A 14,049-nucleotide genomic window follows, 5' to 3' on the forward strand; every position below is an offset into this window, starting at 1 on the left:
AGCAGATCAGGCCCTGTCACTTGGGCCAACTTCCCCCAAATGGCTGGCTGCCTGGGGGTGGGGTGGGGTCTATGGAACCACAGGGGGATTCCACATCCCAGGATGGGGCCTAGTACCCTAGGACGTGGGGGATGGACCAACACCTGGCATTATCTAGTGGCTGTGAGCTCTGGGGTATGGTGATATTTCTTGGGACGGAGGGTGGGCAAAGGGCCCAGGCCACCAGGAAGGATCCCCTCACCTCCTACTGCTCATCTGGCCTCATTCAGACCACCAGACTCTGACCACACAGGATGCCTGTCCCATCCCTCTACTCCCTCAGGCCCTGACCTCATGTGAGCACAGGGACTTCAGGCTGCAGTCCTCATGGCAGTGCAGACTGTGTGCGTGTACATGCATGGGCCCCTGTGACTGGGTCGATTCGTCCCAATGTATATATTTGTGACTGAATGTGCAATTGTATATATATTTATATATGACTGTCTGTGTGGGTCTCAGTGTTGCAGGGGACTTGAGAGGGAGTGTGAATTTCTGCATATCTATATCTTTGCGTCCCGTCCATGTGGGTCCTTCTGTGTGACTGTGAGTGTCTGTGTTAGCCTGGCCCCATCCACAGGATCCCTGGCTCCTCCTTGGGCACCCTATCACTACCACCACCACCACCACCACCACCAGGAGCCGCAGGGTTAGGGAAGTAGATCTGGAAGGGGTCTGTGGGGAGAGCAGTGCCTGATGTTCCCAGGTTATAATGGCCTGGCTGGGTGGGCAGCACCAGGGAGTGGGCGTGGGCAGCTACCGGAGAGAGTGAGTAAAGGGGACAGGGGAGGGCCCCTGCTCAGCAGTCCCCTCCCTGCTCCCTCTGCTCCCAGCCCTGCGCCTCCTGGCAAGAGCTTATTTGCATGGTATTTACATTTCATTTGCATCGCGTTCAATTAAAAACCTGACCAGCTCCCGCCTGCCTGGCGCTGCCCGCCCAGCCTGGTGAAAACATTGGTTGGGCATTGCCTGCTGCCTTTGCTCCCCCCATCCCCACATATTGACTGATATGGGAGGGGTCCTCCCCTAAGTGAGATCATCCAAGTCACCCACCCTGAGAGGGCTGGAAGTACAAATGGAGAAACTGAGGTAGGTCTAGAAAGAGCTGTCGGGAGCTCCAGGCTAAGGGTCTTTCACTGTCCCCATTTTACAGATGAGAAAATCAAGGCTGGAGAGGGCGAGTCCAAGGTTACTCAGCTGACTCAGAATTCACATCTCTGTCAGTATGACTTCTAAATCCATGCTCCAAACTGAGCGTGACAGATGTACAATGCTCCCCTCTCCTCCCGGCGAATGAGCTCCAGAGTCATTAGCTCTAGGAAGAGCTACTGCCGCTTTCACCCTTATCTGGGGGCTGACCTGGCTGTTGCCTCTTCTTTTGCTTCCTAACACTGACAGCTACGCCCATCACTGGCTACAGGGTGGAACACTCTCCCTAGAGAAGTCCTTTCTGGCACCTGGCCATAGTCTTTTCTGCTGTAAGACTGCCCTTCTTGGCAGTCAGAACTGGTGACTTTGTAAAAGGCAATCAAGGACCCCAATAATGAAACAAACTTCAGGGAGACTTGTAGCTGGATTAAGGGTGAAGGATGGGTGGGGAGATCAGGCAGGCCCATAGAGACATCCATGGCATGAGAACGAGCTCAGGCAGCGGGAGCCCTTAAGGCCCTCAGGTCCTGGATCAAGAGTCTCCCTGGAGCCCTCGCCCACCCAGAGCTGGCCTGGTGGATGTCATTTACATAGGTGAGAATTCTTGGAATTGGAGAGAGTAGGGATCCTCAGGCTGCTCATGGAGGAGTCATCCAGGGCCAAGAATCCAGCCCTATAACTGGGGAGCCTTGGTGTTGACAGGCCTCTGGTTCCTTGCCCCACCCCCCAGGGACTACCTTTTTGCTCCCCCACCACAGTTAGGGCTCTAGAGGAACTTCACCTACTCTTGGTACTGGGGGACCTGGCTAATCAACAGACTCATACTCCTTGACCACAGTTTGTTCAGGAATGGATAAGTGACCTGGGCCTGGCCAATTAGGCGGAATCTCAGGGCTTTGGTTGAAATTATTGGAAGAAAGGTTATTCTGATGTGGTAGTGTGGGAATTTGAGGCCACCACCCCTTGGGGAGAGCTATCCCTGAATGAAGCCAGCAAAGAGAAACTGATCCTTGTACTTGAAGCCAAACACTCTTCCACTTGAGCCTCAGAATGGACCAAAAGGTTCCAGTTTTGCTTAAGGCAGTGTGTGCTGGGGTGCTGTCACTTGCAACTTGAATTCCTGTCTTGCCCATTTTTGCTTTCAAGCCTCTGCCCATGTAATTCTCTGCCTGGAACACCCTCCTCTTGCCCTCTCCTAGCTAGTCATACCTGTGTTTAGAGGTCTAGTACACCTCTTCTCCACTAGGAAACTTGCATTCTGTACCCACTTCTCCTGGCTCCATTTACCTAGTAGTTTTACCTGGAACTTCTGCCCCTCAGCCTGATGCTCAGTGTCTACACCCAAAACTGCTATGTTAATTCCCTTTTCCAGGGCTTGTGTCTCATTGCCCCAAAGTGGATTGAAAATTCCTAAATGGCATGAGCTGTCTCCTCCTAGGGAAAGAAGTGGTTAGATACCTGGCTTTGGTATTTGGCAGGCTCAGTTAAAATTCTAACCCATCTGTGTGATTTTTGAATCAGTTTCTCCATCCCTGTGTATTAGTTTCTTGTTCTTTAAAATGGGGATGTTGTGAGGATTGAATGAGTCTGCATAAAAAGAAATACTTTGCACAATCAGTCCACAAATGTTTGCTGAGCACCCGCTCTCTCTATGCCCAGAACTGAGGATTCAGCTGTGAACCACCCACAGGCATGGCAGGGGCCCTGTGGAAGTTGGGGCAATGGCCCTGGCTGGAGCGGCCAATCAGGAGAGTGGGGGCTGACCTCCCATCCTGCTAGTGCTCCTCTCTGAGAGTAGGGGCTTCATCCAGCCCCACTTTCTTCCAAGGCACTGGGGCCCTTGGTGTGTGTGGGGGAGGCCTAGTCATCCCCTCCCCCTTCCTCTCCTCTTCCAGTCGTCCCTTGGAGCCAGTGCCGCTCAGAGTTAATCTCCTTGCCCGTCAGGGGGTGACAGGAGGTGTCTGTCATTTGGAGCCGAGGCCGTCAGCCTCGCTGGCTAATTGGGACGCAGGCGCCGGGAGCACGGGAAATGGCCGGAGGGAAGGAGCGGGAATGAGGGAAGGGAGGCTGTCCTCACCTCCTTCCCGCCAGGCTCTGAGCGGATCCACAGGGGAGGGGGAAGGCCAATCAAAGGAGAAGGGGGCTGTGGGATGAGGACACTGTGACCTTGGGCATATTGCTATTCCTCTCTGAGCTTCATCATCATAATATTATTATTATTATTATTATTATTATTATTATTCATAATGACAACAGCAAGCCTTTACTGAACAATTACTGTGTAAATCAGTTCTCAGCACGCCTGCTGAAAACTTCCAATGGTTTTCTACGGCCCTTAGAATTAAAACCAGACACCTTCTAAAGTCCTGAGGACCCCCAGTACCCATGCCTCTGCCCTCCCTGCTCTCTCTGCTCTAGCCACACCAGCCTCCCCACAGGGCAAGCTCTTCCTGCCTCAGGACCTTTGCACTTGCTGTTTCTCCTCCATGGAATACTCTTTCTATGCCTTATACTATGATTAACTCCTCCACATTATTCAGGTCTCAGCTCAGATGACACCTCTGAGACAAGGCCCCGGTCACCTTATCCAAAACCACTCTCCCCTACCTCCAGTTACATTATCCTATTTATATTTTTGCAGCATTGTCATAATGTAAAATTCTCTTCTTTACGTATTTGTGGTTTATATTCATTCTCCTTCTCTGGATGGAAAGCCCTGAGGACAGGGGACCTCATTTCTATGATTTACTGCGGAAACCCTAGTGCCTAAAACAATGCTTGGCACATGGAAGACATGGAGAATGATTAAATAAATGAAATTCAGGCATTCTATTAAGGACGTCGTCTAACTTAATTCTCACAAGAATCTTAGAAAGTTGGTGTTATCTCCATTCGAGGTGAGGAAACTGAGGTTCAAGGAGATTCTGTGACTGTGAGTTATAGTAACTGGAATTCCCCCAGGACCGTGTGACCTTAGAACTGTAAGGGCTGAGGGGATGATTGTGAAGGTCTCTCCACTGAGCATAGTCTGGTGATGGGGGCATACACAAGAAGAGGAACAGCCCAGGAGAGGCCACACCAGGGTGGAGGTTTCTTCTGGGAGCTCATCCTAGGGAGTCTCTCCTGGGTATGGGAGTTTAGTCCATTCAGGCTGTTATGGCAAAAATATCATAGACTGGGTAGCTTAAACATTTATTTCTCACAGTTCTGGAGACTGGGAAGTCCAAGATCAAGGTGCCAGCAGGTTCAGTCCAGTGAAGACCTGTTTCCTAGTTCATAGACGGCCATCTTCTCACTGTATCTTCACATGGTCGAAGAGACTAGGGAGCTCTCTGGGATCTCTGTCATAAAGGCACTAATCCCATTCATGAAGGCTCCACCCTTATGACCTAAACACCTCCCAAAGCCCCCACCTTCTAACACCATCACAGTAGGGGCTAGGATTTCAACATACAAATTTTGGGGAACAAACATTCAGTTTGTTGCAGAGGCAGAACCCGACATTTGCAGGGTGGTGGGTGCATGGAGAGTTGATGATGCACTGGGGACCTGCACACAAGTCTGACACTTTCTCTGCCCTGCAGGGGTAAGGTGTGAGATGTGAGGGCAGGCATCTCAAAGTCTCTTCCTCCAGCCTGCATCTACCTTTCATGCTTCCTCTTGGCTGTCAAAGTACTGGCTCCTAGGCCTGACATTCAAGGTCTGGCACAATCCAGGCCTTGCCTACCTCTCCCTTCTTCCCTCCCTTACTGTCCCTAGACACCCTGAAGCAGTCCCTGTCCACTGTGCCTTCAGTCAACTGCCTTGTCACTTTCTCTGCCCATCCTTCGAAGTCCAGTCCCTGGCTGCATTTTCCAGGAAGGGCACCTAGGGCAGTGTTTGTGCAGTTGTCTGTAGGTCTGAGGGTCTCTGCCAGGCTGTCAGCACCCTGTGTCACCCTCAGCGCCTATTATATGTTTGGCACAAAGCCACTCAGTAAGCATCCTATTCCCTTCCATCCATCCAAGGACCCTCGGTGAGCCCACCATTCTGAGTTCTTGGATCTCTGGTTCCCATTCAGCTTCTGGGTGCCTCTAAGCCTGCAATCTTAACCTATGCAAATCAATCCTCAACTGTTGACATCTCATGGCCAATCCGCCCCCAAGACACTCATTAAATAGGTGTCTGAGTCCAATCAGTGATCCAATTATTGGTCTCTGTTAACTCATGTGGGTCACACCGCATCAGCCAATCACAGCAGCTCCCTCCTCCTACACCCCCATGCCAGGGTCTCTAGGAGGTCCTGACCTGGTTAAAAGTTCAGGCTGAGTCCAGGCTGTACACAGACGTACCCTCTCTTCTCCCAGGATCACAGAGCCAGTTTCCTTCTTTCCAGTCCTTGCTATCATTCCATTACTGGCATCTCTATTTCTTCTTGTCCCTCCTTTCCCCTCCTTCCAGCCTAAGCAGCCATATCAGAAGGGTGTATAGGTGTGAGGTCGGCTGTGGGGGAGGCAGTCTGGTCCCATGTGAGGAGAGGCTAGGGTATGAGGATGCAGTTGAGGGCAGCCCAGCTATTGTCAGCAGCAGCAGCAGCAGCAGCAGCAGTAGCACTGCAGCGAAGCCTCTTCCTTTCTCTTCTGCTCAACCTCTGTCATGGGGTGGCAGGCACCAAGACCCCAGATGTTTCCTGCTGCACTGCTGTGTGTGTGTGTGTGTGTGTGTGTGTGTGTGTGTGTGACTGCACACTCATGCGGATATTAGTATACACCACTGGCTTCCCTGCCCTGACCCACCACACTTTCCCCAGGAAGGGATGAAGGGGAGGGTGGGAGAGGGCAGCAAGAATCTTCCCATCTTTGCCCTCAACATCATTGGAAGTAGAAAAGCTTAGGGGGACCCTAAATGATAACTTCCCCAAACCCTCACTCCCATTCTAGGTCATTGGGTATGGGGGAATTCCAGGAGGGAGAGTAGGGTACCAGGGCCTGACCTCTGTGCATTTTGATGTATGTGAACAGCATGCAAAGCAGATGCAAATATTATGCAAACTAGAACTTTTCTTTTTCTAGTCAACAGCTCTGACAGGCTCCGAAATGGGCTATAGGGGGCCCAGAGCCCAAGGGGCGGTGTTGAGGTGAGGGCAGGCATCTGCTCTGCTTGCCAAGAGGATGCCATGTTGTTCAAGCAGTACCTGAGCACCTACTGTATACTTGGCACCAAGCTGGTGTACAGATGAATATAGCAGGCACATAGGAAAAGTGAGGGAAGTAAGGGTAAAATCCATCTCCAGAGGACTTTGGGTGAAGGCCTTCTGGAGACATCCTTGCATTTAGTAGCATGTGAGACTAGGTAGCAGAATGGTTAAATTTCTTCTGACCTCAGCCAGACCTGGGTTTGATTCCCAGCTCCACCACTTAATCACCGTGTGATCTTGGGCAAGGCACTTCATCTCTGGGAGCTTCTGTTTATTTGCTCTGAGCTCCTAGAGCACAAAATGCCAGAACCAAATGCAATTGCGTTGTCTGAGCATCTGCCTGAGGGCAGGGCCTGGGTTTGCTTTTCTCTGTCCCCACCACAGTCTTGTCTGGAGGTTCACTCAACTGATTGAATGAATGATACTGAATGCTTTCAACTGTTCTGGCAGGCCGGGAGGGAAGGCTAATCTTGAGATCACTGAGGGGCTCGGAGGGTTACCCTAGGATGGTGAGTTGGGGTCTTGGGATGAGGAGGGATCCCAGTAGTCAGTTTAGGGAACAAGGACTGGGTCTCTTCCCATTGACTTCACCCCTTCAACTGCCCTCCACACAAAGGTGTTATGGGGAGACTGGAAGAGGAGCAGATGAAACAGGGTCAGAGTAGGTGGGGAGGGAAGGCCAGGGGATGGTTCTGGTACAAAGAGGCAGCTGCATATGAGGGGGGTGAGTGGAGTAGCAACAACATCCACAATAATATCCAAAATTTATTAAGCACCTACCCTTTACCAGGCTCTGTGATAAACTTTTCATGTTATATCATATTCGAACCTTACAATGCCAATCTTCCTTTCTTTTAAAATGCTCAAGGAAATTGATAGAGATGCTTCCCTAAGGTCACTCACTGGTGACTATCAGTATCAGAATTTGAACCCTAGGATTCTTGCTCAGTAGCTTTACCCTTCAGGTCTAAGCAGCTCTTTCAAGCTCCCAAAGGCCAACCTGGGTTCAAATTCTGCCTCTCTCACCAAGCTTCTGTTGCTCTACCTCACGCCCACATCCACTTCACCTGCCAAAATATATCACTGATCCAGTGACCTCAGCTTCACTTTTTCTCTCCAGCCTCACCCTCTCTCCCACCTCCCTGGTCTTGCTGCTTGTACCTTTGCCTTCCTCTGATCTATACAGTAGCCAGAGGGATCTTTTAAAAATTTAAGTTGGACCATGTCACTCCCAGCTTAGAACCCACTTTGCATAAACCCTGACACCTCACCTGCTCTGCAAAGCCCCCTGCTCTATTTGCTTTCCCTTTGAGTCATGTCCACAGTGCCATGCTCCACACCCTCTCCTTTGCTTGGCTGGCTCCTCCTGGCCTTTCAAGCCTCATTGCAGATGTCACCTCTTCAGAGAGGCCCTCCTTGACTACCACAGCTAATATGGTCCCCTCCCTGAAGTCAGTTTCGCATGACCTATTTCGACAGCTTCATGGCTCTTCAGACTCTGAAATGCTCTTGTTCAACTATTCGTTTACCTGATAATAGTCTATCTCCCTGAATTAGAATGTAAGTCCTATGAGGCTGGGGGCAAAACTATTTTTGTTTTTTGGTGTCTCCATAGTCTAAACACTGCCTGGCACTTATTAGGTACTCAATTCATCTGAAAGAATGTGGTCGTTGGTGTGACCTGGATCAAGAAGTACTGGCTCCTCTCTACCTCAGTTTCCTTTTTCTGTTGGGCTCTGTCTCCTTTCAGCCTCCCAGGCAGCATTCTGAATGAGATCAGAGATGGCAAAAGGCGCCCTTCGAGGGAGGGAGGGCATGATGCCCGCTTGGGGATGAGGTCAGCGCGGCAGACACCTCTCCGCAGTGCAGGAGGCAAGCAGAGCCGCAAAGATCGTCTTGGCTAGACCCCTGCCCCAGCATGAGATCCTAGACGGGCAGGGGAGGGCACGCAACCCCTTCCACCGGTGGGAAGCTCCTCCTGGCGGGGCCTCCTCTTCCTCCCTCCCCGGGGAGGCAGGTGGAGCTGCGTCCTCATCTTTGTTCCCATCTGGAGCGCGTTTGGCGCGGCGTGGCGGGGGCGGGGCTGCGCCCCCGCGGTGCCCAGAGAGACGGGCCCGCCCGCTTATCTGATCTGCGGCTAATTGAAACTCCCTGCTCGCGAAGGTCAGCTCGGTCCCTTGACAGCTGCCGAGTCGAGCCGGGCCGGATGGAAAACCCGGGCTGTGCAGCGCCCGGCGGGGCGCGGGGGGAGGGGTTGTGGGGGGCTGCCTCTGCGGCAAAGTAGACAAAGGCGGCCCCTCCCTCCCCGTGAGCGCTGCTGGGGGTCGCCAGAGGTAGCGGCCTCCGCCCTCACCCAGCGGGGCGCTCCGGCCGGGGTCACATGGCCTACTGCTACAGGGGAGGGGGGCGCCCTTAATCCCCACGCGCCCGCCTACCCCGCTCCCACGCCGGGGCCCCGTCTGGGGTCTCTGGGAGAGTCACCCCCAACTTCCTGCCCCTACCCCGCCTCCACGCCCCGGCTCTGAGACTTCCTGCCTCCCTGGCTCCGGGCAGCTCAGGCTGTGGGAAGCTGGCGGGGCGGGGGCGGCCCGGTCCCCTCCCCCTGCGCGCCCGACGGGGCTCTGGGGTCCGGGAGGAAGTGTGCGCGGTGGGGGGCACGGCCTGGCCCCGGGGCGGCCATCCGGTGGGGCAGGTGCGGCCTCAGCCCTGGGAGGGAGGGCTGGAAGGCCTGTTGCTAATGGCGCTGGGGCGGGGGAAGGGGGGGCGCTGTGGGGAGCCCCGTTTCCAGGGTTCCGGGTGCGGATGTGGCTAGCTCCGGAGACTCCAACCCCGCCCGCCGCGCCCTAGGCGGACCCAGGCGGTGCGCAGCCCGCACGCGTCTCCTCCCCTCCCACCTGTGAGTCTAGGTTGAGGATCTGGGGAGCTCCCAAGGTGTAACATTCAGCCCCCAGGCTGACCGCGCTCTTGAACAATCCTTTTTGGGCCTTGACTTTCCCAGCCTGGAAAAAATGACCCCAACTACGCTACCATTTTCCGGAACCACGTGACAATCATAGCGTTAAGCGTTTAACGTACTCTGTCTTAAGTCTCACAACAATTCCATGTTGCTGAAGAGCATGCTGAGACGCAGAGAGGTTGTGACTTGGCCGAAGTCACATAGCTAGCAAGTTACTTAGGCTGGACTCGGCTGACTCCCGAGTCCGCGTTAACCACAGGTCGTCGTGTTTTGGCCAGAGCTCTGGAGTTGTGCGTCTATATAGGTCGATCCCCCAGGGCATTCGCAAGTGCAGTGAGCCCCTCGGCGGCGTCTCGTACCACACGTTCGTGTCTCGGAGCTGGGCACGTGTTTCTTGGCGCATCTCCGCGTGCCAGAGCCCGAGGACAGAGGCACAGCTTAGCGCACCGGGGCCCAGGTGCGCGGTTCCCGGTTGGGACCAGACCGTCATATGGCCAAAGCCGCGGGCAGTGTGGAGCGGGGGCGGGGAACTCGGAGTAGAGTCCACGCGGGCCGCGGCGCCTGGGAGGCCGCAATCCGGGCGTCTGCAGCCGGCGAGGCGCGGGGTGACGCGCGGGGGCCCAGCTACCGTGACCTCCTCCGCGGTTTCCATGGAGACGGTGCACTATAAATAAAAAAAAAAAAAAAAAAAGGAATTTCAAACCCGTTTTCTACGGCGCTTGGCGGGAGGGGGGAGGAAAGCTCTCTTTGAATCGAGTTTCCCATTTCACCTTCCCAGGCGGTGGGAGCGCTTCCCCCACAGCCCAGCCGGGAAATTGCCGCCCCTCACGCCGCGTGGCGCCCCCCGAGGAAGCTAATTAGCGCAGCCCGGGAAGCTGGGGACTGGGGACCTGGCCCGGGGGGGCTGGGGCCCGCCTCTTGGGTGGGGGGAGCGACTACAAATTGCCACCCCCCCACCCCAATCTCTCCAGGCGCGCACGCAGCCCGGCGCAGGCCAGGGCACAGGGCGCAGGCGGGAGGTCGCATCTGCAGCTTTGGCGCAATGAATCAGGCGCGGCCGCCGCCGCCGCCGCGGAGCGCGTCTGGCATCCGGAGTCTCCCGGGATCGAAAATAATTTGGGCAAAACGGTGGGAGGTGTGTGCGCGCGCGCTCCGAGGGGAGGGCGGGGGAGCAGGCCGGGCGGGGTGCGCCGGGCGGGGGGAGGTGCCATCCGACAGCCCCGCTGTGGTGAGAACAGAGTTGACACTTCTTTCCTTTCCACTTACTGCGGCAAGTACTGCGAGGAAGCTTAACCCTCTCGCTGCTTGGAGGGTTATAGGCGCCGCGAGCGCCCTCATGAGGCCATGCCGGGGTTGGGGGCCAGGTGTGTAGGCTCTTTTGAGACCGGTCTTTGCGGCCGAACGAGTTCAGCTCCTGGCTCCTCAGACCCGCGCCCCCACCGGAACATTCCTGAAGGCATCCTCCCTGGGGCTGTTCTCGATCCCTTTTACCTTCTCCAGATCTGGCAGGGTCAGCGCAATGACCTCAGTTTCCCCACTTATACAAGAGAGTATATGTATGTGTTTTTCTGTAGGAGCTTCTCAGTCTGGCGACTCTAGTTTGTGACCATCTGGCTTGGGCACTGGGCAGAGGCCGGAGTGGGAGGTTAGGGAGGCGGGCGCAGGCCGGTGTAAGAGTTGGACCCCACCCTCTTTCATCTCCCGCTCGCACTCTGGGCGCCCTTCATCAAAATGGCCGGGTTCCTGTTTTTGCCTCTGACGGCAGAAATGTCACCGCCGCTGCATTAAGCACGCTCGGTGGGAACTCGGTTTGGATCGAGGAGCTGGCGCTCAGCCCTGCCAAGCTGCCTGCCGCAGGGGCGTGGGGGTGGGCTGGCTGGCCAGTCGGCCTGGCTGGGGTCAGCCTTTGTCTGTCTGTGTCAGTTCCCACCTTCTTGCCTCTCCAGTCTCCCCCCCCACTCCCTTTCCTTTAGCTGTGCTCCTTGCTCCCACCCCCTCGTGTTTTTAGGGAGTATCTGTTCATACCCTTATGCCTGTCTGGCTCAGGGATGGCAGGGGGAGATGACTGGGGGGGGGCAGAACTCACTTATAACTCCTTCCCACCCCCATGATGGGGAACACCTCTAGAATTCATGGATCTTCTCCCCATTAGATGAGGAATCGCCCATTAGATGAGAGAAGAGTGGTAGCCAGGCCTCTGAGCATCCCTGCCATTGTGACCTGAAGTTCCTCCATCAGGGATTGAGTTGGGTTGCTTTCCACTTTCCTTCTGGCCAAGGGCTCCCACCACCTAGGAATTCTCAAGCCTTGGTACACTGCAGACCACTTGGCCTATGAACTTGCAGTTGTGGGGAGGGAGGGGGAGCTGTATGTGGAGAGTCTGATTTAGTGGTCCTGTCATCTACATGCTTCCTAAGACTCCAGAGAAGGCCTTGGTTCTCTGAGGCAAGGTCTTCTCACCTGGGAGTTAGAGCTCGGAGTCCCACGGAGATTGGAGGTCATGGTGACTAGCACCCTCACTGCTCAGGCTGAGAGATTGAGAGAGGAGAAGGGACTGTCTAGCATTTCTCCGTAAGGTTGGGGCTCCATGGTTAAAAGAGTGGGCTCTCCTGGCTCTGCTACCTGTGGAAGGCAGATGAGCTAATGGTCTGTGCCTTGGTTTCCTCAATTGTAAAATGGGAATCACACTGACAGTTCCTACCTTACCAAAAAAAAATATGTGGCTTCAGTGCATGGAAAGTGCTGAATGCAGGTTCAGGTACTTAGTAACTGCATGAAAAATGTAAACTTTATTACCACTGTTATTACTTTCAGAACCAGAACTGGAACTCAGGTCTGTGGTTCAGACACTGGTTCTGGGGGCAGGGAGTCTGGCCCAACTGTCTCTGGTTCCCTAATCTGTCCTTCAGGGGCTCCACCAGGTCCTGGGCAGGGAAGAGTGAGAGTGGAGTAGGAGTCAGTCCCCTGGCGGTGGTCTCATCTGTAGGTCTTGCCCAATAGGCGCTAGTGCTTTGGGTCTTTTTTACCCATGGGAATTATTGCCCCCTCACAACTCTAGCAGTTACAAATGCCCATTGGTCACTGGCTTGGTTGTGCCTAAGGGCTTGCCTCTCCTAGACCCATGTCCAGCCCTATTTCTTTGTCAAGCATCAGATCCTGCAATAGTGGGAAAGGGGCCAGGTAACTTAGTCCCACCCCCTCCCAAAGGGGACAGCGGTGGGACAGGTAGTGTTGATGCTGGGCATTCTAGGAGTAGGAATAGGATAGGAATAAGATACCCAAACTGGAGAGGGCTTTGGGAATGTCAGATCCCACCTCTCACCTTTGGAAAGGCAGGTTGAGGGGGAACTGAATGAGGATGTAGAACCACCATGGGGCCAATGTCTGTTTCATTCAGGTGCTTTGGGACTACCGGTTTCTGAAGTGTCACCGAGGGATCCTGGTCAGAATGCTGGAAGGACTTCCTGAAAACTGGGGCTACGCACTGGGGAGGGGCCTGGGGTGGCATTGAGACTCACGCTAGCCCAAATGTTCTCATGTACATTCATGTACCCATGAACATTTGTGCACACACATGCTAAACACCACATGTGTAACACACTGTGCACTAACACACAGATATGCATTTGGGCATCCAAATGCACAGACACTAATATGCATGTACGTGTGGATATCCTGATGTACCCATACACACATGTAAACACATGTGCACACATGGGCAAACCCCTAGGCATTTTCACTACCATCAGCTAATTTGTGTATATGTGGATTGTCTGTTTCCCACAAGGATAGATCTATCTTTATTCATTGCCAAGTACCCTGGAGAACAGATTTGTTCAACCTCGGGACCCACATGCCTAGTGCTCAGAAGGTGTACAATTCAGTATTATCTGGAATAGATGAGTAAATGTATAACTGTATTTTGTAAATGTATGAGTGAATAATAACCATAATGGTAGAAGCAACTACCATTTATTGAGCACATGCTGTGCCCCTAATCCTGTGCTAAGTGCTGTCTTATAGGTACCATCTTATCTAAGCCTCATAGCAACCTCATAGCAAGTACTATTAAAAGTCCCGTTTAGGCCTATGAGAACTAGGATCCAAGAAACAGTTACTACCTATATTAGTTTCCTAGGGCTGTCCTAACAAAGTACCACAGACTGGGTGGCTTAAACAACAGAAATTTATTCTTTCACAGTTCTGGAGACTGGAAGTCCAAAATCGAGTTATTGGCAGCCTCCTTTAGAGGGCTGAGGGAAGGAACTGTTCTAGTCTTCTCTCCTTGACTTGTAGATGGCCATCTTTTCCACATCTCTTCACAAATTGTCTTCCCTCTATGCATATCTGTGTCTAAATTTCCCTTTCTTGTAATAACACCAGTGGTACTGAATTAAGGCCCATCTTAATGACCTAGTTTAACTTGATTATCTCTGTAAAAGCCCCATCTCCAAATAAGTTCACATTCTGGGAAACTGGGGGTTAAGGACGTCAACATATGAATTTTGGAGAGACACAGTTCAAGCTATAACGCTACCTAAGGTCACACATCTAGGAAGTAAGGTAAGCAGGATTCAATATCAGGTCTGGAATGCCAGAGCCCACAATATCATTCTGTCATCCTACTATATGGGAGGGGTGGGAAGAGAGAGAAAGAGAGAGGGAGAGAGGAAGGAAGAGAAAGAAGAGAGAGACCTAGTAGTCACTCTTTATGCCTCCCTGTTTCCCACCA

At 53.4% G+C, this 14,049-nt stretch overlaps 1 protein-coding gene and 1 long non-coding RNA gene across 2 annotated transcripts in view; one reads left to right on the forward strand and one right to left on the reverse strand.

The window, feature by feature from the left end:
* PSD2 (pleckstrin and Sec7 domain containing 2) overlaps window positions 1-14,049 on the forward strand; it is a 117,489-nt gene that overhangs the window by 5,726 nt on the left and 97,714 nt on the right. The gene's annotated exons all lie outside the window — the stretch shown is intronic.
* LOC111732555 lies at window positions 7,795-10,413 on the reverse strand. Its single transcript, XR_002777604.1, has 2 exons — window positions 10,088-10,413; window positions 7,795-9,981 (listed from the first exon to the last, which is right to left on the reverse strand). It is a non-coding gene; the product is annotated as an uncharacterized LOC111732555 (long non-coding RNA).

This window comes from Pteropus vampyrus, unplaced genomic scaffold (assembly GCF_000151845.1).
Source record: "Pteropus vampyrus isolate Shadow unplaced genomic scaffold, Pvam_2.0 Scaffold470, whole genome shotgun sequence".
NCBI lineage: Eukaryota > Metazoa > Chordata > Mammalia > Chiroptera > Pteropodidae > Pteropus > Pteropus vampyrus.